The 27,997-nt window shown below is 37.7% G+C and overlaps 1 protein-coding gene across 3 annotated transcripts in view; it reads right to left on the bottom strand.

Moving 5' to 3' along the window:
• Window positions 1-12,014, bottom strand: part of SLC38A4 (solute carrier family 38 member 4) — a 207,443-nt gene extending 195,429 nt beyond the window's left edge. For all 3 annotated transcript variants that reach the window (XM_055248798.2, XM_055248800.2, XM_055249082.2), the window contains exon 1: window positions 11,792-12,014. The gene's annotated coding sequence lies outside the window, so the exon portion shown is untranslated. The remainder of the gene's footprint in view (window positions 1-11,791) is intronic.
• Window positions 12,015-27,997: the final 15,983 nt, after the last annotated feature.

Here is a 27,997-nt window from a genome sequence, read left to right on the forward strand (position 1 = left end):
AGTATGTTTGGTTTTCTAGGAAACTGACAAACTGTCTTCCTAAGTGGCTGTGCCATTTTGCATTCCCACCAGCAATGAGTCAGAGTTTCTGTTGCTTCAAATCCTTGGCAACACTTGGTGTTGTCAGTGTTCTGGATTTTGATCATTCTAATAGATATATATTGATATCTCATTTTAATTTGCATTTCCTTAATGACATGATGTGGAGCATCTTTTCATATGCCTATTTTCCATTTGAATATCTTTGTTTAGGTTTTAAACCTATTTGTTTAGGTTTAAAACCTATTTAGGTTTTTTTGTAATTTTCTTATTGTATTGAGTTTTAAGAGTTTTTTATATATTTGGATGACAATTATTTATCAGATATGACTTTCAGAAATATTTTCTCCCAGTCTGTGTCTGACCTTTACATTTTCTTAACAATGTCTTTTGCAGAGAATAAATTTTTTAGTTTAACGAAGTCCAGCTTATCAATTCTTTTTTTTCATTAATTATGCCTGTGGTGTTTTATCTAAAAAATTGTCACCAAACTCAAGAATATCTAGATTTTTTCCTATGTTATGCTCTAGGAGTTTTATAATTTTGCATTTTACACTTAGGTCTCTGGTCTGTTTTGAGCTCATTTTTGTGAGGGGTATAAGATCTGGGTATAGATTTATTTTTATGCATGTGGATGTCCATTTGTTCCAGGATCATTTGTTGAAAAGACTCTTTGCTCCATTATATTGTCTTAGCTCCTTTATCAAAGATCAGTTGACTATATTCATGTGGGCCTATCTCTGGGCTCTCTATTATGTTCCATTTACATATTTGTCCATTCTTTCACAAATAACACACTATCTTGATTACTGTAATGTCAGGTAGTGTCAGTCTTCCAACTTTGTTCTTCCTTCAAATTTGTGTTGGCTATTTTGGATATTTTACCCCTCAATAAAAACATTAGAATTAGTCTGTGGATACCACAAAATAACTTGCTAGGATTTTATTTGGGATTACATTGAATCTATAGATCAAGTTTAAAAAACAACAGAAATTTTGATGATATTGAATCTTCCTGTCCAGAACAGGGCATATCTCTCCATTTATTTAGTTCTTTTTTTATTTATTTCGCCATAATTCTGTAGTTTTCCTCAGATAAATCTCTCACACAAAGTTTGTTGAGGAGAGGTGCTAATGTAAATAGTATTGTGTTTCTAATTTCAAATGCCACTATTGATGGTATATGGGAAATTGATTGACTTTTATACATTAATATTGTTTCCTGCAACCTTGTTCTAACTGATTACTTCTAAGAGTTTTGTTTCCTTTAGGGTATTGTTTTGTTTAGTTTTTTGCCACTTCTATTGGATTTTGTTCACAATCATGTTATCTGTGAACAATGAGAGTTTTATTTTTTTCCCTTTCACTCTGTATACATTTTATTTCCTTTGCTTGTTTTATTGCATTAGCTGGAACTTCCAGTTCAATGCTGAGAAGGAGTAGTGAAAAATGAAATCTTTGCCTTGTTTCTGAAGTTAGTGGGAAAGCTTCTAGTTTTACACCATTAAGTCTGGTATTATCTGTAGGATTTTTGTAGATATTGTTTATCAAGTTCAGGAATCTCCTCTCTATTCCTAGTTTGCTGAGAGTTTTGATCACAAAAAGGTGTTTGTCAAATGTTTTTTCTGTGTCTATTGATACGATCATGTGATTTTTTTTCTTCTCTAGCTGACTGATGTAACAGATTAATTGATTTTAGAATGTTCAACTAGGCTTCCATAGCTGTGAGACGTCCCACTTAATCATGGTGTACAATTGTTGAATTTGATTTGCTTATATTTTTTAAGGATTTTTGCATCTATGTTTTTGAAAGATATATTAGTCTGTAGCTTTTATTCTTGTAATAATTTTGGTTTTAATATGAATTTCCTTGCTTTGAATTCTACTCTGAAATTGGTATAGCTACTCTTACTTTCTTTTTATAATATTAATATTAGCATGGCATATCTTTATCTATTCATTTACTTTTAATCTATTAATGTCTTTATATTTAAAGTAGGTTTTTGGAGACAATATATAATACAACATAGAGTCTGATAATATCTATCTTTTAATTGATGTATTCAGGCCATTGATATTCAAAATGATAATTTATATAGCTAGATTAATAGCTACCATTTTGTTACTGTTTTCTATTTGTTGCCTTAATTCTTTGTTTCTTTTTAAAAAGTCTTTCTGCTTATTGTGGTTTTAGTTGAGCATTTTATATGAATTCACTTTCTGATATGCTGCTTTCTTAGCATATCAGATATATGTCTTTTTTTTTTTTTTTTTGCTTTTCGTGGCTGCCCTAAAATCCATAATATACATTTACAACTAACCCAAGTTCACTTTCAAATAATACTATACCACTTCATAGGTAGTGCAAGTACCTTATAATAACAAAATATTCCTAATTTCTCCCTCCTGTCCCTTATTTCATTGCTGTCATTCATTTCACTTATATATAAGCATACATATATATGGTATAAGCATACATAATTGAATATATTATTATTATTTTGAACAAACTGTTATCTGTTAGATCAATTAAGAAGGAGAAAAATAAAAGTATTTTACCTTATTTCTTATCTGGTGCTCTTCCTTTCTTTATGTATATTCAAATTCTTTATGTATATTCAAATTTCTGATATATTTTCCTTCTTTCCAACGTACTTTAAACACTTTCAAATGTTTTAAAATATTTATTTAATATTTATTTATTGCACATAAACATAAGTATTATCATTTATGTATGCATTATTACATATTATATGTAAATAAATATAAACGTATTTGTTATATTAATCTTACAAATAAATATAAATATATATTTATCTTACAAATAAATATAATATATATTATATTTATCTTACAAATAAATATAAATATTGTGTCTTTACTTAATATTCATTAAATACTTTAAATATTTCACTTCACTATCTTCTTATTTGCAAGGAGAAGTTGGCTATATTTCTTGTCTTTTATCCTCTATAGGTAAAGTATTTTTTTTCCTCTTGCTTCTTTCAGGATTTTTTTTAACCTTTGATTTTTTTTTGCAGTTTGAATATGACATGCCTCATTGTTGAGTTTTTTGTTTATTTGTTTGTGGCATTTATCCTGCTTGGTGTTCTCTGAGTTTCCTCAATCTGTGATTTGGTGTCTGACATTAATTTGGAAAAATCTCAGTCATTATTACTTGAATATTTCCTCCGTTCCTTTCTCTCTTTTTCTCTTTCGGGTATTCCCATTATGCATATGTTACCCCTTTTATAGTTGTTCCACAGTTCTTGAATATTCTCTGCTGTTCTTTTTTTTCATTCTTTGTTCTCTTTGCTTTTTAGTTGTTCTTTGGATGGAATGGTGACTTCTGAGCTTCTTACATGCAAAGCCAAAACCAGAAGTCTTGTTTCTTTCTTGACTCTTCAACAAAGCTCCTTTATATTGAGTGCACACAGGATTTTTTGGAGTGCTGAGTCACACCTGGCTTTTTTGTTTTAAAAGATCACAATTGAATTTACTCAGCTTGTGGTGGTTGGTACAGGCTTGATTTAATATTTGACTCTTAAGCAGCTTCATGCCCTTCAATGAAGTGAAAAGGAAAAGATTAACCAGGAAGAGAGTTTCATGTCATGTTGCCAGTCACTGTCAGTGACCCCACTCAATTGTGTGGGACTTCTAACATCCTGGGTGGCTCAGGACAAAGTCCAGGACAGTCACTTGCACTAAAGTGCCCTCTGCATTTCTGGTGTGCCTATATTCTTCCAGTGATCAATGGGCCCAGATTATTCCTTCGTTTTAAAACATATCTCCTATAAGCATACTCAACCTGAAACCAAGCATTCATTTGAAAACCAAAAGATTCCACTATTTTTTTTTCTGTACAAAATAGAGTGACTTGCAACATTTTCTTGGTAAAATTTTTCTCTCAAGTTGTCTGTTGCAAAAACCCAGGTGAGATGTCATTAATAGCTAAAGGTTTCTTCAGAAAATGCTGCCACCCTAATTATCAACTGCCTTAAAAATATGTATATGCTTTGGACCAGCATTTTTATATCTAGTAATTGACCAAAAGGAAATTTTAATCCTAAGGAAACAGATATTTAGCTGAAGATGTTTACCATAGTGCTGTTCATTGAAAACAGCCCAACTGCTAAATGTAGAAAATGGTTAAATATTCTATGGTATCTTTATACACAGAAATTCTATGCCATCATTAAAAATGATGTTGTAAAATAACATTTATTTACCTGAAAATATATCATGAGAAATTGTTAAGTGCAAGGATATAAACACCTGGCCAGGCGCGGTGGCTCACGCCTGTAATCCCACCACTTTGGGAGGCCGAGGCGGGCGGATCACGACGTCAGGAGATCAAAACCATGGTGGCTAAGACGGTGAAACCCTGTCTCTACTAAAAATACAAAAAAAAAAAAAAAAATTGGCCGGCTTGGTGGCGGGCGCCTATAGTCCCAGCTACTAGGGAGGCTGAGGCAGGAGAATGACGTGAACCCAGGAGGCGGAGCTTGAAGTGAGCCAAGATGACGCCACTGCACTCCAGCCTGGGATACAGCGAGACTACGTCTCAAAAAAAAAAAAAGGATATAAACCCCTGTATGGAGTATGTACAATATGCTCCCGTCTTTGCGAAGTATATACATATATGCCTAGAAAAACATCCAGAAACCTATTAGACAAATGTCAACTGTGGTTAATTATTGGGTGGTGAAATTGAGTTTTAATTTTCTTGTACTTCTTAATTTGTGTTTATTTTACAATAAATGAACAGTAATTACAAATTTTTAAAGACTTTTGGAAGACCTTTTGGAAAAAAATTGTTGCTGCTCTTGTGAGAACCACCGATAGATATTGTTTCAGTCCTTCTGCTCTGAGAAGTATGCAAGGTATGGCCATAGAAACTATGTGGGCTATGAAAAAGTGCACAGGAAGGTTATTCAAAGGGTTGGAGTTTATAAGCACCAGCATAACCTTGCCACAAACAGGTTTACTCTTATGAAACAAATCTATCTAGATGGATTCATCTTTTACTAAATATTTTCCTGTTGACACAGCTTTACTCGCCAATGTTTAATTGCTTTGTATAATTTGGATTAAGCACTATAACATTATGCTACACAGTACTTCAACCCATAACAAGACTTGAACCTGCAATAATGTCATTCCCAAGGAAGATGACACAGGATTTTTGTACAGATACGTCCACAGAGCATGGTGGTTAAGGAGGTTCTGTCATAGGCTCTGAGCCTGTGTAGAAATCAGGAGGCAAAGCCTAGGTCATGATGGAAAGTATGCATCCAGCAGAATGGAGAAGGGTCATTATGGCCTTCAACTGCAGACGTTAACAAGTGTCTCTAGCCTGCTTCATTCCTGGCATGTGGGAACAGAACCTTGAAGATCTGAATTCAAGTCAAGCCTCTTGAATGTTAAATATGTAAACATGTAAAAATCTGGAATCCTTTATAGATTATTACATTTTAAAGCTGATCACTTACATATAGAGCATTAAATTAAACAGGCACACTCTTTATATATAAACAAACAAACTCTCTAGTGATTTATTTTCTCACCATGGAATTTCAATTTCTGATGGATTTTTGTGCACATATTGCATCATTTATATAAAAATTTCACTTAAAGGTGCCCATAAAATTTAAGCTGCAGGTGAACTATCAAGAGAATACGTGAAAGTCATTTACAAAATTGGAACGAGCCCAAGACAGGATGGAAAAACCCAAGCTTCTGTAGATGTTTTCCAGAATTTTTAGGGTTCAGGATGATCATGTTTAATTCCCAAAGCCACAATTCCTAGCAGCATAGGATCTCTCAAATATGCAGAAGGAAATGATTCAGAACTGAAAGAGGATAAGTCATCCAATGAATGGTCAGAATTAAGCCTAACGTCAGTAGGTGGCATGCATGCCTTCAATTATTTGACATACAGTTACTGAGTACCTGCTCAGTAAATCATGGGGCCCAAAGATAATTTCCTGGAGGAATGTGTGAGTCAAGGCTATTTGGTCTGCCTGTGTCCTTCCTCTGTAGCTCATAAGCACTCTACATGTGCAAAGTCAAGTTTAAATGAACGTCAAGGGGAACAGTGAGAAAAGAAGTGAGAAAGGTGCAGCATCGTGAGTGTGTGTGTGTGTGTATGTTTGTAATGGAGTGAGAGGTGCCAGCAAAATTTAGCTTTCCCATCTTTCCAGGTCTCTCTGCTTCAGGAGCTGGGGAAGTGTTGCAGTCATCTCCTTTTCCCTTTTTAGCTCTTCTTCAGTTCCCATGCCTTCAAATAACCTGTGGATCTTGGAATAATTTATCTGATTAACTGTTCTCAGGATAACCACGTGGGCCTAAGAGGAAAGCAGGTTACTGATGCTACTGTGGCCTCCTAGCAACTGACACAATCAATGCTCATTGGTTTGGGATGTTAGGCTGCAACCATACTTAGGGAGCTGTATATTTTCCATATGTGTTGAGAAGTATAGCAAAGTCTAAGATAATTAAATGAGGGAATTTGGTTACCCTACTTTCTGGCTTGCTAAGGGTTAACTTTCTAAATTCCAAAATCCTTTCTGTGTCTCCTCTCATTAAAATTATAAAATAACTCATTTCATTTTTTTGTCTTAGCAAATAGAGCATTTTGATAATAACATAGGATGTTATGATTGATTAACATAGTTCACAGTGTAAAGAACTAAAGATATTAAAGGATGTTGACATTAAACACACCTTAGAAGTTGTTATGATTTTTCACTTGTAATTTTTTTTTTTTTTTTTTTGAGACGGAGTCTCGCTCTGTCACCCAGGCTGGAGTGCAGTGTCACGATCTCGGCTCACTGCAAGCTGCGCCTCCCGGGTTCACGCCATTCTCCTGCCTCAGCCTCTCCGAGTAGCTGGGACTACAGGCGCCCGCCACCACGTCCGGCTAATTTTTTGTGTTTTTAGTAGAGACGGGGTTTCACCGTGGTGTTGATCTCCTGAACTCGTGATCCGCCCGCCTTGGCCTCCCAAAGTGCTGGGATTACAAGCATGAGCCACCGCGCCTGGCCTTCACCTGTAATTTTTTACGTAACATTAGACTATTGACTATGAAAGACAAAAATCTGATTACTTGAAGATTTTTTTTTAGATTATGATTATTCTAGACTTACTGCACTGTTAATGAACCTTTAGTAAATTTGATGCATAAGTGTTTTCTGGAGTACAAAAAATAAATGATTCTTTGATAAAGAAAGACTCAAAATGCTTTTCCTCATTTTTCCAGTCAAATTTTTTTTGTTTTAGTTCAGATCATTGAAAAGTATCCCACAAGTTATAAAGATTAATAAAACTGGACAAATATAGAAGTCTCATTATTGAAATGACATTTTCACATAAATTTCATTAAAGGAATCATTAGGCTAAAGTGTTTTTATGTGTATTAAACTGTGCTATCTAAACTACCAGGGACTTTTTTTTTTAAGCAGCCTAAATAAAAGAGAAATGGGTCAAGAAGAAGCTAATTAAGTAATTTATCGAAGGCTCAAGTATAAACAAGACAACAATCCGAGATTCTTATTTTGCAGATGGTATTTTTCACTGCTTCCATCACCTTTTGGATGCTTCATATTTCACATTATTTTAAGAACAATTTGCTCCCAGAGGATCATGGATGTACAGTCAGTTTGGTCTTGCTGAGTCAACGTGTGCACGTGTTCTCGCAAATCTCCAGGCAACCTTCACTGACAAGGCAGGGGGAGCTGTGCTCAGCATTTTCTTCAAATTGCTGTCTGAACAATGCTGTGAAAATGATGTTCGCTGTTGTTTCACCCATTCTCAGTACTGAGAGTTGTCAGAATTACTATTTCTGAGTACAGCATGTGTTCTCGTTAAAGATAAGTAAAGTGTTTTTAAGACTCAGGTAGGTGTTTCATTAAATGTGATATATGCAGCAACGTATAAAGTATATCATTTATTCACCTTGAGATGCTATTAGGAATGTGCATTTGTGTGATGTCTAGCTGATATCATATGGTGCACTAAAACAGGGCTTTTCTATTTAAGAACCATTTCACTATGGGTTTGGGGAAAGTTACATATCTCAGGAAGTATTTAGCTTCCAATAGCTTTTCCTCTCTTTTTAAAGTGCAGTAATATATCTTCAAAACATATATGTATATGTATGCATATATGTGTGTATATATACAGTAAATATATATACACACTATATATATACTGAAATGTTATGCAGCACATAACATTTATATATATATACACACACACACAGTAAATACACACACACACATAGAGTAATGTGCTGTATAACATTTCAGTCAACAACAAACCACGTGTGTGACATTTGTTCCATTTTAATGGAGCTGAAAAATTCCTGTTGTCTAGTGACATCGTAGCCATCGTAATGTAGCATAATGCATTGCTCACATATTTGTGGTCATGCTGGTGTAAACAAATCTACTGTGCTTCCAGTCGTATAAAAGTATAGCACATACAATTATGTACAGTATATGATACTCAATAATGATGATAAGCAACACAACTATACTACTGGTTTATGTATTTACTATACAGCTCTTCTTCAGTCCCCACCCCTTCAAATAACCTCTGGGGCTTGGAATGATTTATCTGATTAGCTGTTCTCACGATAACCATGTTAAACTATATGTTAAACTATACTTTTTAACATTATTTTAGAGTTTACTCCCTCTACTCGTGAAAAAAAGTTAACTGTAAAACAGCCTTAGGCAGGTCCTTCAGGAGGTGTTCCCGAAGACATTGTAGAAGATGATAGCTTCATATGTATTATTGCCCCAAAGACCTTCCAGTGAGGCTAGATGTGGAGGTAGAAGACAATGATATTGATGATCCTGACTTTGTCTATGCCTAGACTGATGTCTATGTTTGCATCTTAATTCTTAGCAAAAAAAAAAAAAGGTTTAAAAATTTTTTAAGAAAAATAAAAAAAAGACATTTTAAAAATATAAAGAAGTGGCTGGGTGCTGTGGCTCATGCCTGTAATCCCAGCATTTTGGGAGGCCAAGGCAGGTGGATCACTTGAGTCCAAGAGTTTGAGACCAGCAGAGGCAATATGGCGAAGCCTCATCTCTACAAAAAATACAAAAATTGGCGCACATCAGTTGTCCCAGCTACTAAAGAGGATGAGGCAGGAGGATTGCTGAGCCCTGGAGGTCAAGGCTGCAGTGAGCTGAGATCACACCACAACATTCCAGCCTGGGCAAGACAGACAAACTCTGTCTCAAAAATAAATAAATAAATAAATAATAAATAATAAATAAATACTGGACATAGGAAGGCGAGAGACATCTGGTTGAACTTAGACATGAGAAGGTGAGAGCCAGCTGGTTGACCTTAGACATGGGATTTTTATATATATTATATATATATAAAATATATATAATATATATTATATATATTATATATATATAAATATATATAATATATATTATATATATTATATATATATATAAAATATATATAATATATATTATATATATTATATATATAAAATATATATAATATATATTATATATATTATATATATAAAATATATATAATATATATTATATATATTATATATAAAATATATATAATATATATTATATATATGTACATGCACATATGTGTATATATAGCTTATATATATGTACATGTACATATGTGTGTATATATGTACATACACATATATACAAAGAAGCTTACGGAACAATGCTATAAAGAAAGAAAATATTTTTGTCAGCTTTACAATGTGTTTTTGCTTTAAGCTAAGTGTTATTACAAAAGATTCATAAAATTAAAAATCCAAAAGTTTATAAAGTAAAAATGTTACAGTAAGCTAATGTTAATTTATTATTGAAGCAAGAAAAATTTTTTTTATGAATTCAGTGTAGGCTAAGTGTTCAGTCTTTAGAAAGTCTGCAGTAGAGTACAGTAATGCCCTAGGCCTTCCTGTTCACTCACCACTCACTCACAGTGGAGCTTGCAGGACTGGAAGATGCTCTGGGTGAGTCAGTGAGTGAGTGGTGAGTGAACAGGAAGGCCTAGGGCATTACCGTACTTTAAATATTTATACCATTTAAATCTTTATACCATTACTTTAAATCTTTTATACCATACTTTTGCTGTACCTTTTCTATGTTTAAATATGTTTAGATTCATGAATACCCAGCATTGTGTCATAATTGCCTACAGTATTCAGTACAGTAGCATGCTGTACAGGTTTGTAGCCTAGGAGCAGTAGACTTTACCATATAGTTTAGGTGTATAGTAGATAGGCTATACCATCTAGGTTTGTGCAAGTACACTCTATGATGTTTGCACAATGACAAAATCACCTAGTGATGCATTTCCCAGAACATATTCTTGCTATTAAGCAACACATAATATTGTGTGTGTATATAAATATATTTGCACACACATATATACAAGAAGCAAATAGACTAAAACAAGATAGATATTATAAATACTTGAAGGTCATGCCACATGAAATTTCTTCCAATAAATGAGAAGTGAAATTGCCTCTCGCAGTTAAATTTTAAATCAACACATTACTAAGATATGCAATCAGTCCCCTTAAAGAAGAAGTATGGCTCCCAGACTGTGGTCTATGGGTCATGAAAAGACAGGAAGCATAACTGACCAAGGGCTCTAGCTTCCGTGCTCTGAACTCATTCGCCATGTTGTACTGAGGCCAAGCTTCCCATGGGCTGCTCCCAGCCATGACTGAGTGCAACAGGAACACTAAGGCAGATGCATTTCTGCAAGACAGGGCATTTCTACAGCCCATTTTGCCACAAGTGACCCTTCTTGTCCCACATCCTGCCCCCAGTGCTTGATGAACCTTCCTCCAACTGTAAATGTCTAAGATGCTTCCTCCTGCCCTTCCCCTTTCTCCTTCCTTCAGGGTCAGGCTTGCATCATAGACCAATGACCATATCAGCTTTCCTCAGCTCCCTCCTTTAATAAAATCCATGCATGTTTAATCCCATCTTGACATGTACTTCCTGGACTAACACACAGACCAAACTATAATTGTATGATTGATTAATACACTAATGTAGCTTAAAAGTAAAACATGTAAAATAAAACAGTGACCTCTCAGAAAGATTTTGGTCAGCTCTGGGAGCTGTGAAAAAAGGTGCCAAGCAAAGCTGAACCTGCTCAGTTCATGCGTCTCTCACAGAGGAGGTGACAGCAATATACCAGCCCAAACACTATCCTTGTTTTTGCAATGGATATATCTGGTGCCATAAAATATTTAGTTCATCTAGTAACACACCTTGTTCTGAGTTCATGCTTTTCCAGATGATGCTGAGTTGACTTTTTGACTTCCTCCTAGGCCTGTCTCCAGGGAGCAGTGTATTAGTTACATGGATGTAGCCCATGAGGGTATTTTTGGAAATTTGGAGAACGGCATTCTAGAGACTCAAAACTGTGAGTGCTGAGTGGAGCATCTATGGGCAAGAGCAGAATCACCGAATACTGGAGGAGGGCTGCAAGGTGGCCTGGTTTCCGTGGGAGTCATCTGGTGGGTTCTGCTGAGGAAAACTGGATGGTGTCTGGCATGTCTTCGGTAAGTAATAAATGCTAGCAAGCACTTTTGTTATTGGATTATGGATGGAATTGTCATCTAAAGGGAGAAACGTTAAGTTTTCTTTAAAATATTATGTTAGTTTCCTAAGGCTGCCATACCAAAGTACCACAAACTAGATAACTTAAAGCAAAAGAAACTTATTCTCACTGTTTTGGAGGCTAGAAGTCTGAAAGGAAGATGTCAGCAGGGCTGGTGCCTTTCAGGGGTTCTGGGGGAGAATCTGTTCCATGTCTGTGTCCTGGCTTCTGGTGAACATAGGCAGTGCTTGGTGTTCCTTGGCTTGTAGATGCATCACTGCAGTCTCTGCCTCCAGCTTCACGTGGCCTTCTGCTTGTGTATCTCTTTGCCTTCACATGGCTGTCTTCTCATGGAAACACCAGTCATATGGAATTAGGGGTCTACCCCACTCCACTATGACCTCATCTTAACTTATTACATCTGCAAGGACCCTATTCCCACATAAGGTCACATTCTGAGGTATTATAGATTAGAATTTCAACATATTTTTGGGAGGACACACAATTCAACTCATATTGGACTTTATGACTCTATGAAATTGCTCAAGAGAATAGCTTCATAATGCATGAGAAATAAAAATCGGGGTGATTCAAGACATTACAAACTTTATAGTTAATGTTTGTTCAAATTAACTTAAAGGAGGGGGTGGGACTCAGAGAAGGAAGGGGCTCAAGAGAGCTCATAGCTTATTTCTACAAAATAAAGAATTTCCTTGCCGTCTGTGAGCGCTTGGCAACTTTAGGTTGAGGACTGTGCTCTGAATTGTCTTCTCATCTCACACCCCTGCCTAACTGTACACTTACATTTTGTCATACAATCCTTCTCCACACATTTTCTTCTTTCATCTTTGTCCCCCCAATCCCTCAATCATGCCTGGAGCCTAAAGCAAATGAAATATATCTACTGTTCTGTACATTTAGCTAATAAAAGAACACTGAGTCTCCACATTCAAATTTCCTTGCAATGTTAGATTGCTTGCTCTAGTTTAGCCTATTAACTATGGGCAAAATACATTGAATATATTTTATTTCTCTATTTTGTGACATTAACATTTGACTTTCAGCTAATATTTAAATGTGTGGCACCGGAAAACACATCTTCATAATTGCCTCCATATTTATATTCCTCAGGGCTGAAGCATAGCAATTTGAATGGATGCAGTTTAAGAATTAATATAGATAGATAAAAATGACAGAGGATTGTAAAGAGACCCCATGGTTTGGGGAGCTATTCCCTGGCAATCCCTTGTGTTTGATTATTAAAAAAAAAAAAAAAGAAGAAGAAAAAAAGCAAGGCAGATGTTGAGTGCTCTAGGCTATTCTGCATTTATGGAATTTTCCACTAGGTAATATGCATTCAGGTCACATACACAGTGAGATTTCCTGCAGTGACAGTACGGATAATAAGGCTGTGCAACTTGGTGATAATTTGCTCCATTTAAGCAAACCATCAACTGGTGCATTTTTACAGCAATTGTCTCAGAAGCATGAGAGATGCTTTTGTGTGCATGTTTTAAATATGGATTCACTAGCACCCAAAGAACAATAGGATGCATTCTGAAATGCATCTTAATGAAAAATAAGCATCGATATGTCTTCTGAGTTCATGTTTCTATACCACTTTTAAGCCATTAACTAATTAATGGTATTTCTTTGGTCAAATTTAGAAGTTAATAAACCTCTTCCCATTTTTCCTTTTTTTTTTTTTTTTTTGAGATGGAATTTCACTCTGTCGCCCACGCTGGAGTGCAGTGGCATAATCTTGGCTCACTGCAACCTCCACCTCCCAGGTTCAAGCAATTCTCCTGCCTCAGCATCCCAAGTAGCTGGGATTACAAGCATGTGCCACCAAGCCCGGCTAATTTTTTTTGTATTTTTAGTAGAGACAGGGTTTCACCGTATTGGCCAGGCTGGTCTCGAACTCCTGACCTTGTGATCCGCCAGCCTCAGCCTCCCAAAGTGCTGGGATTACAGGCATGAGCCACCGCGTCCAGCCCCTCTTCCCATTTTCTAGGAGTGGCTTTGCCAGAGCCAGATAACATATAGTTTAAATATCCATTATTTCTACCAACTATTATTGGGTTAGTACAGAAGGGTTAGCATCTCCAACCCATTAAAGGAGAAGATGAGAAGGAAAGGGAATATTAAAGCAATCCATTTTTATTTTTTAGTTCAGTGTATAATCTAGAGTCAAGATGAACGATTGTGTACTGTCCATTAATATCTGTGCTTACCACTCCTGGTTGCTAAGCATCAATGTCATCTAACCTTTTGTGGCATATCTGTTGGACTTTTAAGTCTTTCTAAAAGATAATCTCCTTGGTATGCAATGTTGTGCTCGTAGAAGTATTGTTTTTCAACCCACTGCATATCAGCAAATCTGCCTTGGTGCTGCCTGAACATATGGGGACTGGCACAAATATGCCTGGACTGGTGCAGCAGGAAGTCAGCCACTGCAGGGAAAGGATGGACATAACACTGAAGCTATCACGCATATTAAAAGTTTCTTGCAATAAACAAGATAAAAAATGTCCAACACAATTACATCCAAAGAAATTAGTGACAAGTCAGACTACTTCCTGAAAACACGCCTTTGCAAATAAAATCGATATTAAAATTTTACGTAAATTTTCAAAGCCAGAAAAAGTCTCAGAGAAATGATTGTGTGTGTGTGTGTGTGTGTGTGCACATAGGTTCTCTTTGGAAAGAGAAAGACAGGAGCATGACATTACTGGAAGGAGCTTTAAGGAATATCAGGACACCTGGCTTCTGATCGTTTCTCTAATCTCACTAGTTCTGAGTGTGAACATTCAGATGAGTTCTGTGACAAGAAACAAGATGCACTGAAGTTACTTCAAGAAAAAGGAGAATCTTCGAGGGGTAAGCATGGATTAGAAATAGAGCAAAAACTCAGAAACAGACACAGGCTGATGGATTCATTCTCTCTCTCTCTCTCTCTCTTCAGTACCTCCTGGCATTGGCATCTTAAATTCTCCTTGCACTTCTGCATCTCCCTCTGCTCTCTACATACCTGACTGTTTAATACAGGAACCACCAAGCACATGTGGCTATTCAGATGTAAACATACATTAAATAAAATTAAATAAAATTTATTCAGTTCCTCAGTTGCACTTGCTATGTTTCAAGTGCTCAACAGCCAACCTGTGGCCAGTGGATATTGCATTGGAGGACACCAATTATAGAATTTCCATCATGCGGCCAGGCACAGTGGCTCATGCCTGTAATCCCAGCACTTTGGGAGGCTGAGGTGGGCAGATCACATAAAGCCAGGAGTTCGAGAACAGCCTGGCCAACACGATGAAAACCCATCTCTACTAAAAATACAAAAATTAGCTGGATGTAGTGGTGCTCATCTGTGATCCCAGCTACTCAGGAGGCTGAGGCATGAGAATGCCTTGGACCTGGGAGGGGGAGGTTGCAGTGAGCCGAGGTCGTGCCACTGCACTCCAGCCTGTGTGACAAAGCAAGACTGTCTCAAAAAAAGCAAAACAAACAAAAATTTCCATCATCCCAGAATGGCCTGCACTCCATTCTGTGGCCATTTCTCAACAATCCTGCTCTTTGTTTATCTCCACATTACTGATTAGAAAAGTGAGGCTCAGAAATGCAAAGATTCAGGTCCAAAGTTTACATAACTAATAAGCAGCAGAACACTCAATCCTCCAAATTAATTACTCAATTGCCTCCAGATTAATTATTTTTAAGCTACTATATCACATTTACTCTAAGTCAGTAACGAGTTTTCTTTCTGTATTAAAAATAAAGAATGAGGCTGGGCGTGGTGGCTAACACCTGTAATCCCAGCACTTTGGGAGGCTGAGGCAGGCAGATCACAAGGTCAGGAGTTCGAGACCAGCCTGACCAACGTGGTGAAACCCTGTCTCTACTAAAAATACAAAAATTAGCTGGGCATGGTGACAAATGCCTGTAATCCCAACTACTCAGGATGCTGAGGTAGGAGAATCACTTGAACCCAAGAAGCGAAGGTTGCAGTGAGCCGAGATCGGTACCACTGCACTCCAGCCTGGGTGACAGAGTGAGACTGCGTCTCAAAAAAACAAAATAAAATAAAGAATGAGTAGTTAAAAATAACACAATTTAAAATAAACACTGACCAGGTGCAGTGGCTCATGCCTGTAATCCCAGCACTTTGGGAGCCCATAACAAGAAGATTACCTGAGCCCCAGGGTTCGAGGCTTCAGTGAGCTCAGATTGCGCCACTGCACTCAGCCTGGGTGACAGAGTAATAAAATAAAAATGAAATAAACACTCCAAAATTAGATTTAATTATTTGATTTCCTAAAGTAAGCAAAGGAAAAATTGCATCATTAATCAAATTATCAGTGTGTTGATAGTTTCAATTTAGTGTTCAAAATGGCTACTTTTGGTTTTTCAGTTTTGGACCTTTCCTTTGACCTGGATGGTCAAAAATTGGGACTTTTTTGTTTTCATTTTCTCCCTAGAATACGGAGATGAAAAGAGTAAAAGACTAGGAAGCATGAAACCTGGAATATAGCCCTGGGTATGCAGCTAGCTAACTGGATATGACTTTGGACAGGTCAGTTACATTCTGGGTCAGTTTCCTTAGCAGTCAAAAGACAACTTCGATGAGTTTCTGTATTCAGGATTGGTGTTTACTTGGTATGTTCCAGTGTGGCCACACTATTTATTAAATTATTGAAGTAGTCCCATACCAGTTGGCAAACAGCACCCCTTCTCTAGCCATCTAGCTCTTCCTCTGGGATCCTCCTGCCACCCCAAGATGTAAAACTTGAAGGGTTGATGGATGAAAAAATACTGGCCTCTCAAGACTCTGCTGCAGCCCACAGCTGGCATTCACTCCAATTGTCAGTTTTCATGCCTTAATGATTGTTAAATATTTTTGATCCTGTACATCCTGCACACATCCAAATATATGTTTACAATCTTCCCATTTATAGTGTGTACAGGTTGCTTGTTCGGTTCAGTTAAAGTTTGAAGTATAGACTCAAAGTTGATAAACTATTTAAGTTGCCTATGAGGCTTTCAGCCAATAAGTCAGACAGCTTCTTCCCTTTGAAAAGTGGGCAGGTAGGAAAATAAGGATGAGGTTACAGTGTTCACTTTCTGGATTGCTCTCCCATATGTCAATAGCTATAAATTCTGTGAATAAATATATCTTGTCTGAATCACTCTACATTCACAGCCAGCTTTGTCTCTTAAATGTATTTAGATAATGGGTCACCTCCCCTAAAAAACTAAAAAAAAAAAAAAAAAAAAAAACACAGTTTAAATCATCTTTGGCATTTAATAAATGTCAACATCATTGAATCAGATTCTTTTCCTATGACTCACTTTATACTTCTTGAACCAACATTAATTTACCGCTTAAGGCACATAATAACTACAGGGGTAGAAGGGTAGAACATCCAATAATTTATTCATTAAGTTCCAGTCACTGCTGGTTTTAAAAGACAGATCTGTTAGCTTCTCATTTCAAGGTCTCGCTCCCTATTCTCCTTTTAAAGATAATAATGCAATTTCTATGTTGCTAAGAAGGAACGATGTTTAGATTACATTTCAATCTAAATTCTCAAGTTCCAAACTGTTTTCAGAAATTTTGTTATTAGTCTTTCAAATACTGCCTTTGATAGGTAATTAAGGGTTTCTTTCATTAAGCTTAGCTTATCTGCTAGTTTTCTTCAGGATGGCTGCAGAAGCTCTTGGCATCACATCTTCACACACCAAAGTAAAAAGATAGGAAATATTTCCCAGAAGTCATCTTAGCTTATCCTACATCCCATTGTCCAGTATTGTGTCTTTCATAAGTCAATAATTGTAAAGGAAGAAGGGATCACCATGACTGGCTAAGATGAATCAAGATCTACCCAGTGGGTCTAAGGCTGGGATCAACTTAGCTTGAGCATTTAGCTTCATAAAGGATTTTGTTTTGTTAGTAAAAAAGAAGATGCAAATGGTTGTTGGGTAGGTAATTATTATACTAGCATCTGCTACACATAACAGCCCTGTGGGATGGACATATTTATTTCTCCCAGTTTATAGTTGAGTGTACTGTGATTCGACATGGTAAGCAACATGGCCAAAAACTAGAAGTGGTCCACGGTGGAGCTGTGATTTGAACTAAAGTCTGTCTGGCACTTACATGGCTGCACCAAGTTACTATGCTATACTAATTTCCAGGTCATGTATTACATTCACTAAAGATATTGGGCTCCAGCTCACAGCCTTTCTTCTCACCAAAATCCCTCTTATTACCCAGGGAGATCTCCATCAAATCCTAGCCAAATTTCCTGACCCCACCTGCAATGGCCTTTGCTACCACCTCACTGTAGCCTCTCACTCCCTTGGCCTTACCCTCAGTAACTATTCTAATGTTGAATCTTGAATTCTAGTATCTCATGCTCTGACAGCCTCTCATACTTCCAGCCTGTCCCTCTCTGTCTTACTCCCACTACACCTGTTCTTTAAGGTCCCAGAGTTCTCCAACCTCCCCTCCATCTGGAATGTCTACTTCAATATATGAAATTGAAGATGTCTCAAAGCTCCACACAGACCCCTTTCTCTGAAAGAAGGAAATGAGGCTCAGAATGCTCGCACAAGTGGCCTAATGTCCCACGGCTAGTAACTGCAGTGCCAGGACTGGACCACTGGGCCCTTGTGGGTTCCAAGTCAGGCCAATGTTTGGTTTTCTCCCTACACTATCTCTTTAGGTTGAAACTTTTCTCCTGGTAAATATTTTTAAATATCTTGGGTTGGAACAATATTTTAAGTTATTAGCAATTTATACTTAGGTGTAACATGCTTTATATTTTAAAAAGATTTTACAACACATTTTGCTAAGGTCTAGAAAAGGCTATAGTGATGAGAAGCTGCTAAGATAGGAAAATGTTTTGCCAATTTCCATGCTGAGAACTGGATAGCTGAATAACTGAATGGTCAGAGGCAGGCAAGTGTTCACTCTTGGGGAATTTATAGGATAGATAGTTTAAAAAAAATAGCCTAAGTTCTCTAAAGTTCTCTTCAAAATAGATGTTTTCATAGATTAACTTGTTTTAAAATAAATACGAAGGAGCAGGCATAAGATGATGTTGTATTTTCCTTAGTAGCTGATCTCTGAAAGACATTGCTTAGATTTCTATTTTGAAATTAAAACAAACAAATAAATAGCATGCATTGCAATATGAAAATACTCGATGCTATATATATATATATATATATATATACTTTAAGTTCTGTGATACATGTGCAGAATGTGCAGGTTTGTTACACAGGTATACATATGCCATGGTGGTTTGCTGCACCCATCAACCTGTCATCTACATTAGGTATTTCTCCTGGTGCTAGCCCTTCCCTAGCCCCCCACCCCCTGAGAGGCCCCAGTGTGTGATGTTGCCCTCCCTATGTCCATGTGTTCTCATTGTCCAACTCCTGCTTATGAGTGAGAACATGTGGTGTCTGGTTTTCTGTTCCTGTATTAGTTTGCTGAGAATGATGGTTTCCAGCTGCATCCAAGCCCCTGCAAAGATATGAACTTATCCTTTGTTATGGCTGCATAGTATTCCATGGTGTATATGTGCCACATTTGCTTTATTCTTATAAGACAGAGCTTCCTAGGGTATGACTATTTAGTTTGATTGATCTGAAATTACGGATTTCAATAATTGGAGATGAGACCTTAGTATTTCCAAATGTATGCAAATATTGCTTTCATAATGCACTTGATGGGTCTGAAATAGGAATAGCACTGGGCAGTCACAGGAGGATGGAAAACCCCAAACAACAGCTAAAACAAGAAGTAGGCAAAGAAACCACGGGCTAATGGAAAACCCAAAAGAAGTGACAACAAATGGCCAAAATCCTGGTCAGGTTGACATATCTATGACTCTTTCTGGCAAACGCAAAAAAAGGAGAAAGGGGATGGTAACAAGGGTCCCCGAAATCCTCTCCTTTTCCAGAATGATTATTCCACCCCCTAATTAAAGAAACACCCATAAAATTAAAAACCTAAACTTAATTGTGTGTGATTTGTTCTCATAAGCACGCCTGCACTTCTCTCTCAACTGTGTACTTTCATTTTTGGAATCAAAGCTTCTTGCCTTTCGCATCATTCGGACTCATCCCTGAATTCTTTTGAACCAGGACACCGGCTGAGGCTGGGGTCTCACTGGCATCTGAAGACCCTCCAAGCCCTCTGGCAACAGGCAGCAGGCCTTCTTAGTTATGTTTGCTGGCTTGATTAGAATCATATTGCCTTGCACAGTGATAAGCACCTAAACTGATATTAGCTTCAAGAAAACATGAAAGTGTTGATTAACAAAAAAAAAATTAGGTGTTAATGGTCCCCAAAATGCTCTGCTTTGGTTTAATGTATATTGACTATAAAACATCTGAGGCAAGTTTTACCTGTGTAATCAACAGTATTCCTGTTTGGTGTGATGTGAAAAGACAAGGATTTTAGAAGATTTTGTGTGTATGTCTTCATGAAACTTCATTGGAAACAACACACGGGAAGTGAAAAAGAGAAATTTCATAGGTACCGTTTGCAATTCTTAGTTAAGCTAGAAACAAAGAGGATCCTGATAATTTAAACATTTGTTTAAATTGTTTCTAATTCCTGTGGTCTGGGAACAAATCCCCAACCTAGCTTCAGTTACCCTCCTCCACCCCACTCCATTGATGAAAAGAGGGAAGAGGGAAACGGGGTGGGGGGAAGAATGTGGAAGGAGAAGGAGGTGCAGAAAATTTCGTTTAATTGGGGTTGTAAAAACCAGCAGATGACTCAATATCTCCCTGAGGTTTTTACTGTAGATCACAGAAAGGAATGTGGAAAAACTATTTTCATGACTTCCACCTCCAGGTAGGATTTGCCTCAGTGGTAGGCCTGCCAACAGTGGCCATGGGTCCTGGACAGAGGATACATGTGCTGTCTGGCCCACTGGTCTGTGGTCATTTCCTATATTTTTTAGGGTCTGATGCTATTTTAAGTGTGCCTCTTGACTGTGTGGGTATCACAGACACATTTCTCTGCTATCCTGTTGCAGAATTGGTCTACTTTTTGACCATGCATGTTGCAGACAGTCCACGGAGGTGAGACAGGGATGGTCCTCAAAACCTGGAAATAAGGAAGGTGAGATTGCTCTTTGAGAATTAAGCTATGAAATAAGTCCAGCATAATTTGGAGTAAAGAGGGATATTTAAAGTCACATTAAGATTGCAAGCAAACTTGAATTGTGTGTGTCCAAGCCATGCAACAAGAAGTGGATTTACCCAGGCTCCCTGGCCAGCATATTCCTATTATAGTGATGGATACATCAGACTGCCAGAGTTGATATTTGTTGCACATTCTCTTCACATAACCAACTCTCCTGGTTCCCCAAAGTAAATGTCTTACATAGTTTGCGCTGATCAGACTGACCTAAATGTGAGATCTCCTTGACAGTCACACTTCCCTTTAAAATCTAATACATTGGCATTCTGTGTTTCTACCTCATGGTAAGTTTTGTTAGCTAAAGGTCTCATCTCTAAGTCCAAAGAATGTTGGGTTACGATGAGTTTCAGAGCTGCTATCATCCACATCATGCTGGTGTCTCCCAAAATTTATATGTTGGAACCAAACCTCCAATGGGATAGTATTGAGAGATGGGGCTTTGGGGAGGTAATTAGATTATGAGGACAGGTCCCTCATGCATGTGAATGGTGCGTTTAAGAAAAGAGGCCCCAGAGAGCTAGCTAGCCCCTTCCACCATGGGAGGATGCAGCAAGAAGGCATCATCATCTGTGAATGAGAAAATGGGCCCTCACCAGACACTGAATCTGCTGGCACCTTGATCTTGGACTTTCCAGCCTCCAGAACTGTGAGAAATAAATGTTGTTTAGCTACTCAGTTAATGCTAATTTGTTATAGTAGCCCAAATGAACTAAGATAAGAGCTTACAAGTCTAAGGTCCTCCCCCTGGAAAGCAGTGGATAGGCTCACTGAGAAAAACATCTCTTCGTGAGGACCTCTCGGGATGGCCAGCCAGCCCTCTCCAGGCCCTGCCCTATCTGTGCCCCCCACAACACACCTGCTTCACTGCCTCTCAACCAGCCACAGGAGAGGATGACATTGCTACTATTTGTTTTTTCTGAAGGAATCCTTCATTTGGCAGTTATTCCTATTTCAGTAAGACCTTGTGAGGCCCAGCTTCACAGATGGATGATGGCCCCATCCTACAGTGGAAGAGAGGATGTGCCTGTATCTTAGTTGGAGAGAGAGGAAAAAGAAATCTGTCAACCCAATGGAAAATCCATCACTGTGAGGTTTACAGGAATAAATGACCGTAACACTTCTTCCTAGCAGCTTTGTGCACATGGATAATATGTAAACCCTTGTTCCTTTATAGAATGGTTTATTTCAAAGAACTCGTGACCCTCAAGATTTTCTATTTAACCCCTAGGCTTTCTTGGCTTATCCAATTCCATAGCTGTCACACCATGTTCATCTTTAGAGCCAAGAAATTCAACTATGCAGTGGCCTTGTTCTCAAGAAAAAATTGTGACAGGAACCTTTGTGAATTGTCTTATTTCATTAGAATTTGTCACCACAATTTAACTTTTTGCATGTGATCAGAAAATGTTTTGAATTGTTAAATGCTCAGGTTAATGTCAAATTTTCAAATGTGAAGTCAACATAAGCTTCATACCACTTGGTAACTTATGTTAATATTGTCTTAATAAGACAAAGAACTTAAAATAGCGGTATGTTTATTTGAAGTAAAAGTATATTTTTAAAATAATGAGGCCTAGGGGTGCATGTCATCTGAAGCGTAGCACCCATGTGGATCACACTCTGTGATTTCAAAATTCGGAGATGCTCCTTATCTATCAATCATTAACTGTCGACCTTTGAGCAGCTAAGGAGACTGTGTTATATAACAGTTGTCCCTGACTACTAAAATGATTAATTTGGGGGTGGCAGATGGGGACATTTTTAAAAATATTAAATCTACTAAATTCAGGTAAAATTACTTTTTAACATCTCCAGGTCTAGTATCTCATAGACCAACTAAATATATGCAAATTCATTTAATAATCAGAGAAAAGAAATGGACGGTTACTAAACCAATGAAACGCAAGCAGCTCTTTTGCCCATTTGCTGTGTGTGCAGAACTGTGGGAGACACGGCATCTTCAAGCATTTTACAGAAAAAGGGCTCATGGAACAGAGGGGCAACCAGGGCTGAGGCACTGCTGGCAGTAAGGACAGTGGTAACCTGCCCATCATGGCAATTTATATTTGTGTGTGTTTCATTCCTTTACAGGTGGGTAATGTCCTGAAGAGCAGGACTTATGTTCATTTATGTTTTAATCATCCTCACCTCTGCCCCACCTCAACTCTTCATTAGCTCTCAGCACCGTGATTGGCATGAATAAACAGAGGAATAAGAGAGAAAAGGGATGACTGAAAGAGAGACTGAAAACTATGGCACTTCTATTTCTTCCTATAGAACGAAAACTAGAAATAAGTCATCAGGGATTAAAGTCTTGGCTTACTTTTTTCCTCCAAAGAGTGGCTGACTAATCAGTGATTTTTAAGTTCTTGGAAGTCACAATTCAATGGCGTCTGCACTGCTCAGCTTAGGTTCCTTTACTCCCCTGTTCCCTCTCCCTTCTCATCTCCTTGTGCCTATGGAGTAACCAGGTCAATTCCTATGATGGGATGGGCTGATCCATTCAAACAACTGGTTGACATGGCTTATAAAAATAGCCAAGCTGGGCTTGTTGGCGAAGGCTAGATTTCAAGGAAGATGAGTAGTGGTCTGAGTCAGCAGCTTGTGAAATTCAAGCAGGCAGTTAGAGTGACAAAAAGGAAAAAGAATTGACGGTGACCAAAATGTCCCCAGATAACACATCACCCCACTGAGGAAAGAAGACAGAAGTAAACAAGTAGGTGGGAACATGTGCCAGTAGATTTTTAAAGAAAACAACTTCATCTGACATTATATTTGAAAAGATTATGTTGACTTGCACATGGTGAAACATAAAAATAAAAATTAATTTAATGACTTTTAAATATGAGAAGTAGCATGGAGATACAGCAGCATACATTGTCCTAAAAAAAATTCTTACTATTCCCACAATCTGATTTTTTATTAATAAACTTCACAGGTCTTTGGGAAAGTCTGTGGTTGGATCAATGCATGGATTCAATTCTAAAGCTGGAAAGAAAGATTTTATTTTCTCCTGAGTTTCTGCCTAGCCAGCAGGTATTAATTCCTGTGTAATAATGGTTCATTATCCTTCATCTATTGAATAACCATTTTGTTTAAAGGCCAGAATATTGTAACTCCAAGAAATAAAAAGAGGTCAATTTTGTTAAATACTGTTTATTTTTTTTTTGCACATTTTCTTGAGTATGTGTAAGTAATCAAGTAATCCTACATACTGGTGGCTGCCTTGTGGATATCTCTTATTAGAATCCTGCCAAAAAGTGTGGGAGGCAAAAGGACAAAACTTAAAGCGAGACTTGAAAAAGTGGCCAGTGTATAAGTGGTGTATTCATTACCAAGAGTGGCCAAAATACGTTTGCCTATTTATACCAAAGACTCTTCAGATTTACTGATTAGCTTCAATAATTAATTGATTGAGGGGTGGTGTTAATGCTTTTTAAAAAGCACTTTTTAATATTCGTAGTCATTAAATACTTGTAGTCATTAAATACTTGTAGTCAATACCTGTAGAGTATGTCTGCAAGGAGACTTATTTCATCTGGGTAGGAAGAAGTAGGAGTGGGGAGAACTTGCCTCAATTTCTTTTTTTTTTTTAATTATACTTTAGGTTTTAGGGTACATGTGCACAATGTGCAGGTTTATTACATATACTTGCTTCAATTTCTTTACTATCAGGAATAGACGTCTAGTTTACCAAGAACATCACTGCCTCAAGGCACCCTTTCTCCCAAGCAGCACGGGTCTCACAGAATATTTCAAGGTTCACAGAGCAGTTTCACCTACCTTAGCAGCAATCTGTGAGGTTTCACAGAGGAGGAAAGGAAAGCACGCAGATCTGAAGTGCCTCTACCAGGAGATCATGGAGCCAGCCAGAGGTTGACACTGCATTTAAGTCCAAGTCTCCTTCAGAACGCAAGCCCTCTCCACCGTACCTCTTGGCTGATCCCAAGCAGATAGCTCTCATTTCTCAACAAATAGAAATAAGGCAACATGCAATCTTGGAATACAAATGAAGTATTTCTCCTAAGGCATCTATTATGGGCAACTTATTGAGTAAACATCTTAAGATCAAAAAAAGATCCTTAAAACTGCTAGTCATTATTCACAAACACACAACAAAGCCTTTCAGATTTATAAATTTACATGAGAAATAAAAGTCATCCCAGAATAACTTTAAAATTGTTCAAAATAATGTGTATATATATATAATATATATACATATATATATTTTTGAAAACATCCTCAAGGCTGTTTTTTGAAAAAGGACATAAATATATATCAAATAAAATAAAATTTGAAAAGACAAGAGATTCTGTGAGGAAAAAGGTCATTAGATCCTTTGAAATTAACTGGAGAAATGATGGCAGGTATATGGGGAATTGGAACGACACAATGATATCGAATTTCTCTTTATGGATCACAGGCTTTTACTAGTATAGTCTTATAAATAATGAAAATATTTTTGTCTTCTTCAGAGAAGAAAGCAAAGTAGTATCAGGTTCTTACCTAGAGGGGACACACACACATATACACGCACACACACAACACACTCCTACTCATAGATCTCACTGGGAATTTGGGAAACAGAGCACCCCATTAGGTAATTCTCTTTAAAAGTCAATTCAGAGCTGGGCGCACTGGCTCACGCCTGTAATCCCAGCACTTTGGGAGGCCGAGGCAGGCAGATCACAAGGTCAGGAGATCAAGAGCATCCTGGCTAACACGGTGAAACCCCCGTCTCTACTAAAAATACAAAAAAAAAAAAAATTAGCTGGGCGTGGCAGCAGGCGCCTGTAGTCCCAGCTACTTGGGAGGCTGAGGCAGGAGAATGACGTAAACCCAGGAGGTGGAGCTTGCAGTGAGCCAAAATTGCACCACTACACTCCGGCCTGGGCGACAGAGCAAGACTCCATCTCAACAAAAAAAAAAAAAAAAAAAAAAAAAAGCCAATTGAATGGATGTATCTTAAAGCCTTTTCCCTCTAAAGATCCCTGTGATAGTGTTTGAAATCCCTCTAAAGAGCCCTGTGACACCATTTAAAAAAACTCTACTACCTACAAAGTAGATGTTTGTTACGTATTTCTTGGATAAATGATTGATACAGGATTGATTCAAGACAGGAGATAAAAGATCCTGGAAGGCCAGGTAGATGACTAATACAACAGTCCAGCAAGAGGTAATGATGACTTATTTGGGGGCAGTGGAAAGAAGAGGGCAGAACCAGGACCACTGCACAGGTAGAATTGACCTCCTTATTGAATATTCAGCAGCTTCTCACAATCTAGAGAACTATTGAAGGCTCTCCATTCACTTCCTTTATCTACTTCTTGGCCCACACTCATTCTCCAGGCAAACATTAGTTCCCTCCTAATCATCCAGGAAGTAAAACCTGAAACACCTAAATAATTAAAATCAATTATACTCTGATAACATTGGAGGCAGCTGCTATACTCTTCATAGTATATTTTACAGATTAAACATTCATTTCATATAGTCAGGTTTGTATAGATGAGTTAATATTTTAAAAAGACATTTGTCTTCAGGAAACATAAAGAAAAGAAATACAGATTATCACACCTACGTGAATTCTGAAGGTACGTGAATTTGCCCATTACATTTCTCTACTTTGAGACTTTAGAAGACCTCTCAAGAAGTCCGAACCTTTCTGTTGAGACTTGTTCTTAGATGAGACAAATCTGATCTCTCAAAAAGATGAGGTTCTCCTAAAAATTGTGTGTCAGTTCTCTGTGAACGTGGGAAAAATTGTGAAACAGAGACCTTGGTTCCCTCTGTAGACTTCCCATATACAGAATTCATGAGTGTCCGCTAGGATCTGTCCCCAGATATTGCATGGGCTTCATCTCTTGATAGTATGGACAACTTTTGGTAGAGGAGGTAGAGGATAAAAGAAAATAAGAGATCACCTGCAATCTTAGTGCAGACTCTAAGGAGTTCAGAGAAAGTGCCAGCCTTCAGGAAATGTCAGGACAAGTGTCAGTTCAATTCAGTAACCAAATTCAGTTCAATTCAATTCAACTCAGCCTGGATGTTTATCGATAAGTCTTACAATAATTCTTACATTAAATTATTGTCATGAAATTTACGAAACTTCTGCTGTGTGCATTTGATTTGTTTTATTCAGCATTTCTTCTTTTCATGCCGTCTTAAGTGGTAAGGTGGCTTTCTTCCATTCTCATAAGAATTAGCACAAAGAACTCTCATCCTTGTTCCCTGTTATCTCTTATGTATGCTTACTAGCAGCTGGTGAGAGCTGCTAAGAAAAAATGCCATTCTAGAGATATAATTTGGAATCAAGCAGAAGTATCTGCTGCAGAACTAATCACGTTTGGAGTAAAGGATTGAAGTGCGAAGAAAGCGAAAGACAGTCAAGGCTACATATGGATATTTTTAAAGTAAGGCTCATATGCAGCAGCTGAAGAAGTATGTCAGTGTTCCTTGCACTCATGTGATGTGATGCTTATGTGGCTCACTTCAAAGTCAAAAATGACATTGTCAATACTCTGCTTTTTTTTTTTTAGGAAGGGTCTCACTCTGTCACCCATGCTGAAGTGCAGTGGCATGATCATAGCTCACTGTGGCCTTGAACCCCTGGGCTCAAGCGATCCTCCTACCTCAACCTCCCAAGTAGCTAGGATTAGAGGTGCACGCCACTGTGCCTGGCTAATTTTTTTTTTTTTTTTTGTAGAGACAAGGGTCTCACTTTGTTGCCCAGGCTGGTCTCAAACTCCTTGCTTCAAGCGATCCTCCCACCTCAGCCTCCCAAAGTACTGGGATTACAGACATGAGCCACTATGCCTAGCCTATTCGGCTTTTATTTTGAGAATTTCAACTTCTTCCTCTCCCATATGTCCATATAAATGATCCATCACCGCGGGGAGGGGAGGGAGGTGGAGGTGGAGATGAAGTCTCCACGTGTGGAAAGCAAATATCTGAAATATGCCGGAGTGTAGTACCTGCATAGGTCATACTGGGTCAAAGATTACAAACAATTCCTCTTAAGGGCACGAAGAGGAATTGGTGCCTTTGAGGTCAACGTGCATTCCAAGTTCTAGAAATAGAGTTTCAACAAGTTCTGCCAGATGCCTT

Source organism: Symphalangus syndactylus, chromosome 17, assembly GCF_028878055.3.
Source record: "Symphalangus syndactylus isolate Jambi chromosome 17, NHGRI_mSymSyn1-v2.1_pri, whole genome shotgun sequence".
NCBI classification, from domain to species: Eukaryota; Metazoa; Chordata; class Mammalia; order Primates; family Hylobatidae; genus Symphalangus; species Symphalangus syndactylus.